Genomic DNA, 6,039 nt, shown 5'->3' with positions numbered 1-6,039 from the left:
TCTGTTAGCCAAAATTAGGTCTGTCTGCTGCAGCCACGTCAATCCTAGCTAGTCATTGTTTGGAATGACTGCAGCCACGTCATTCTAAACATTGTCTAGCTTTTGCTACCGCATTACGGTTATATTAGAAGCAAAATGTAGTAATAAACTTATCGTTCTAAACATTGTCTAGCTTTTGCTGCCGCATGTATTAGAAGCAAAATGTAATAGGTAAGTTAGGCAAGGCGAATCATCTTACATTCCGGATACTGAGTTAACCGGTCAGAAGATAAGGACCGGGACCCCAACAGGCCAAAGCCACTGCTTTTGAAAAGACTTCTTATTGTAGTTATAGTCTTACCGTGATATGTTCTTTTTGGCAGCGCTTGAAGTGCTGGCCAACAATGGAGTTTTTCAGCTTAACGTGAAAATATTTTTGTCATTTTAATTGATGACTCCGCTTGCCGATTGCATGGAATGCAAATTGAAAGGGGATATCAAAGTCAAAAACCTCATCACTTTCATTAAGAGAATTCAGCCTCATAGCGGTGATTTACGGTCATCAATGTGATGTGATCGCAGCGTTATGCGAAAACAATCCGGACTGTCCAACCACGTCTCCCGGTAATTTCCAGTACATATGGCAGAAAAAGGCGCTTTTCACACATCGAGGTCAAAATGGCATCGGGTGTTTCACGTCTTATTAGAGTGCCGGAGATTTCTTAACTTACTTAAAAAACAAAAAAAGGCAACTATACTAAAGCAAAGAGGTACTGGGGCCATGGTGAGTTCAATTGATGGGTTTAGAGCGAATTTTTTTTTTACAACAAAGATTGCTATGGCGCAACCCGTTTGGATTGGCCGAATAGGTTCTTATTAATCGATTGTTATTATACAAGAATTCTTGTATCGCTCATGCAGATCTTCCATCTACCGGAAACCAAAGGATTCATTGCTTTTCCTTTTTTGTCGAACTTGTATAAACACAACCCTATTTGCACCTATCAGTTACGAACTTGCTATTGTTATGAAAGACAACCCCTAGGCTCAGTCACAGCAACGAGTACCGAACCGTCGTTCCCACGGCTACAGTACCAGGAGTTGCTGCTGAGCCAGCCCGTTCAAAACAGTACTTCTGTCTAGCAGAAACTATTAGCGACATCCCTAGAACAGTATTCGTATCGTGAACCAATGGCCACTTTTCCGGTCGAAGGAAATGCCTAATAAATAGTCAAATACTGCACTCTTTAGCTACTGTACTCCGGAAACAAAGTAAGGGAAAGCCCCGTACGTCAAGAGCTGCACTGCTATGAATCAAAGACTGTCTGCTCGCCGTTTCCGGCCAGTATTGCGGGTTCAATGGCTTTATACGAATTAGCTGTTTTTGACCCATCCGATCCCCAGAAATGGAAATTGTTAATACTGGCACTGTACCTTAAGTGGGAGATGGAATAGCCCGCATTCATGGTTCGAACAAAGTAATGGCTGGAGAATTGGTAGAATCTGAAGATGGTACAGTAGGCATCGCTTTGAATTTAGAATCTGATAATGTTGGCTAAGTACTGATGGGCGATGGTTCGACCATACAGGAAGGGGGTTCCGTAAAAGCAACGGGAAAAATTGCGCAAATACCAGTTAGTAATTCTTTCTTAGGCCTTTAAGCCAGTAAATGCTTTGGCCCAACCGATCGATGGAAAGGGTCAAATCCCAGCTTCTGAGTCTAGATCAATTGAGTCTCCCGCACCATATGGGAATTATTTCAAGACGTTCCGGTGGCGGAAAACGACCCGAATCTGCAGGAATTCGGGAAGGTTGAAGCAATGGCCAAACCTCCTTGAGGCTACAGCAATAACGTCATAAGCAATGACACTTAACTAAAGCACTTTATCCTCGCTTTCCACCTTTTATCTAGGGTTAGGAGGATCACGCGCCATAATGCCGGATCTCCATCTTTCTTTGTTGGTTGCTCTCCAGTCGCAGAATTATGAATAGTTTCACTAAAAATAAGTTTATTGGCTTGAAAAAAAAAATGAACCAATCCTTTAGCCTGGCAACCTGTACTATTTTTGCTGCCTCCAGCAACCTGTTGCAACTAACTTCATATTCAGGATGAAACAAGACAATTATGCCAGATAGTAAGGAATTACAAGTTTTCTGCACTAGAAAAAGCTAATAAATGGACTAAAAGGCCGAGGGATAAACAAAAGGTTCAACGCTAAAACAAAAGATGGAGCTGAATCAAAAGCAGTTTCCAGCTAGAAAAAAGCTAATAAGAGGACTAACCATACTAGAAAAAGCTAATAAAAGGGGACTAACCGTACTAGAAAAAGCTAATAAAAAAGGGACTAACCGTTTCCTATTCTCATTTTATTGCTTGAAATAACGATTGCAAGCCATACGGAGAATACAAAAATTGGTTGATGTAACGGCTAAACAAACCGTTTCTTATTCTCATTAAAATGAAATAAAAAAACATGTATAATATTACTGCGATAGTTACGATATGAGGCTTCAATATTGCTAGATACAAAGGAGAGTAAAGTATGGCTGAAAATAGAAGGAATTGACCTGAAACTTTTCATTCTATTCGTAGCTAATCCAATCCTTGCCATTACAAGCCATACAATATAAAAATGCTTGAAATAACGATTGCAAGCCATATTGCCGAGGCTAAACAAACTTATGAGACTGTACAGGACCATTTCTAATAATCGTTAGGCTCTGGCCTTTTTAATGAGAGTAAGAGAGTTTATTATCTATAGGATGCAATAATAGCAGGTGCTTTCCTTATTAAGCCTAGGTGTGTTTATGAATTAAACAAAACTTAAGCTGTGGAGGATAAGAGAAGCGTTAGCTTTAGGTAAGTACGATAGTCATTACAACTGTTTTTATTGGTTCATCTTAATGAGAATAAGAAACGGTTTGGTTAGTCCCTTTATTAGCTTTTTTAGTTATATCTAGTGTTTTTGCCCAGCAGAGTGCCTTTGGTGTTCCTTCCGATCCCTACGCATTTCACCGCTCCACCGGAAATTTCCTTTGCCCCTACCGTACTCCAGCTCAGTAGTTTCCACCGCCTATCCAGGGTTAAGCCCTGGTATTTGACAGGGGACTTAAAGAGCCACCTACAGACGCTTTACGCCCAATCATTCCGGATAACGCTTGCATCCTCTGTCTTACCGCCATTGGCTGCTGGCACAGAGTTAGCCGATGCAGATACCGTCATTGCTTCTTCTCCGAGTTTACGACCCGTGGGCCAAAAGGAAAAAGAAAAAGAAAACCCGCTAAGATGGCCAGCCATCTTATAGAGAATAAGTTTTAAGTTTTCTTATTCTCATTAAAAAGTTTTATAAAACTTTATTATAGGGTTTCGATCAATTCCTGCCAGTAGCCTCGCCAGGATATGAGAAACATGAATCCAGTAGCCCAAACGAGATGCCCAAAGAGAAACATCCATGCCCAAACGGATAAACTGTTCATGCCGAAGGGGTTGTAACCATTAATAAGTTGTGACGAATAACGCCATAAATAATCTCTCAACCGGCCCCGGCAGCCCCGTTAGGCCTGCCCGGCAGCTTAGTTCCCTCTACCACTATGGAAGGCCGGGTGTATCCCTTGGCAGATGATCTATCGGGGTGTGTGGAACGGCTGAAACGCCGTTGTGAGAAGAGATCAGCTTGACCTCGAAGAGCTTGTCCGGGTTCTGCGCACCCGCCATACTTTCCTACCAGCGGAACTTGGAAATCCTGGCCCGGGTTCGGAATGACGTGTTTGTTTTTAATAATCTTGTGGAAAAAGTAGATATATTGGTTATTTCATTCCACTAGTAAGTAATTTCTCCTTGAGTTTCTACTCATTTCATTGAGTTTACCTTCTAAAAGAGTTTTACTTTGATTTTTAAAAGGATGTTCTTTGAAATTAACTGGAAAGTGTTGCTGCATTAATCGTAAGGATTTACTCCAATATATAAAGTAATCATAATATAATTTACCTTCTTTTATCATGTCTTGCAACGATAATACAGGCAATTCGTTATCAAAACGATTGCTTAAGTTGAAATCTTCTTCTTTTTTGTCCTCTGGCTCGCCCAACCCTTTTTCATTAACCCGTTTCAATTTTAAGTTGAAATCTTCTTCTTTGTCCTCTGACTCGCCCAACCCTTTCCTATTAACCCGTTTCAATGAATTAACAACTTCATCTATTTCTTCTATAATCCTATCGTCTTCTCCTTTCAGAACCTTATCGTCTTCTTCTACTTCCTTTACTTCAGATGGTTTTATTGAAGAAGGATTATCCTTAACCGGTGTTATTGAAGATGGATTGTCCCTAACCGGTTTTATTGAAGATGGATTTACAGAAGATGAATCGCCTTCAGACTTATCTGAATCAGAAGTATGCTGTTTGCTAATATTTCAATTAGATGCGCTAGTAGATGGTAATGCTATATTTTTTGAAGATTGAACTTTATCAATAAATATATATAGCGCACTCACTATTTTAGATATTCTCTCTTTAATAGGATTGTAAGTCAGCTAGCCAAATGAAATTAAAGTCAACAACAATAATAGCCAATAGGTCAGCACAAAACCGTGTTGCTAGATCAGCGCAGAACCGTTCGTTCCTGCTTTAAGGTCAGCGCACGTTTTAAGGTCAGCTAGCCGATCAGCACACGCATAACGTCTCAAAGTCAGCTAGCCTTAGAAATCGACACAAGTTTTAAGGTCAGCGAAACAAACACAAATGCTAGCCAGCGAAATAAACACAAATGCCATCATTCTTTGATGTTTTCATGAGAGAAGCAGCCAGGAATGCGTCAAAGGACCTTAACTTGGGTGCATCTCAGCCTACATAGTTAAACCACTTCACCGCATAATCGGACGTAGAAAGAATGCGAAACAGCCATTGTTTGGTTGTTTTTGCTAGTAGATGGCATTCTAGTTTCTATCCCTTTCCGCTAGAATTTCTCCATACCTTGAAAGTTCTCCTTGAGCAACTATAGGTTTCTGGTGCATGTAAGTATTATTGTTAGAACGTTCATAGACTCTCAATTGAGTATCCGCAACCTGGCTGGCAAAGAATACAACTCTATTGCCATCAACGTATTTGATTCTTCTTTCTTGTTCGGATACAGCCACGCTTCCTGAATCTAAAGCTACCTAACCTTCTAACCCAGTACCTACAATGCACCTTTCAGGCCTAAAAAGTGGAACTGCTCGTCGCTGCATGGTGGACCTCATTAATGCACGGCTTGCCTCATTATGCTCAATAAAAGGAATAAGAGAAGCTCCGATTGAAAAATGTTGTAAAAGATGCACGTTATGAAAACGGGCTTGTTCCCATGTAACGGTTAGAATTTTTTGTCGGTAACGCGGGGTCGAACGCCATTCAAATCGTTGCACTTTGCCTTTCCCTCTTCCCTTCAGTCGAGTGGCTGAAGCCCCTCTTCTTTTAGTCAATACGCTAAAGCTCCTCAAAGCTTTGCTTTGCAAAGCAGAGCAAAACAAAGTAAAGCAAAGCAAGCAAGAAAGTCTATAAAAAATAAATAAAAATAGCATAACGAATGAGGGACATGACAAAAGGATTGGCCCTTCAAAACATTTCAATATTACGTTTTATAAGCACCTTATTGTAAGTAAGTAAGTTTTTGTGTTCCAACATTATGTTTTTGCCAATACCTTGCGTCTTAACATTATATTTCTAATTATTGCATGCTGAAAAGTTTAGTCTTTGCGTTCTCACGTAGGATATAGCGATTTCTAAACACCTTGCCGTTTAGTTATTGCATTTTCGTCACGTCACGGGTTCGCGATTTCTAAGTATGATTTACTTTAAAGCTTACCATTTAAAAAGCGCAAAATACCATTGAAAGCGAAAAGGCTAAGCTTACCTTATTGTATTGAAGACGTTGCTTATCTTTGAAAAAAGTCGATTAACGATAGCCCAAGCAAAAATACCTTTTTGATTTGAATAGACGTTGCCGACAGCTCGTGCCTATAGGTGTTGGGTTGAGTCCCATGTTGCCGTTGCCATTACCATTTTTAGAACCTGGCAACAGACTTTTAC

The sequence above is a fragment of the Lygodium microphyllum genome, unplaced genomic scaffold (genome assembly GCF_053477565.2).
Source record: "Lygodium microphyllum isolate KBCC unplaced genomic scaffold, Lygodium_microphyllum_v1.1.10 scaffold_42, whole genome shotgun sequence".
NCBI lineage: Eukaryota > Viridiplantae > Streptophyta > Polypodiopsida > Schizaeales > Lygodiaceae > Lygodium > Lygodium microphyllum.
The sequence above is the reverse complement of the archived record's forward strand: the minus strand, read 5'-3'. Positions refer to the sequence as shown.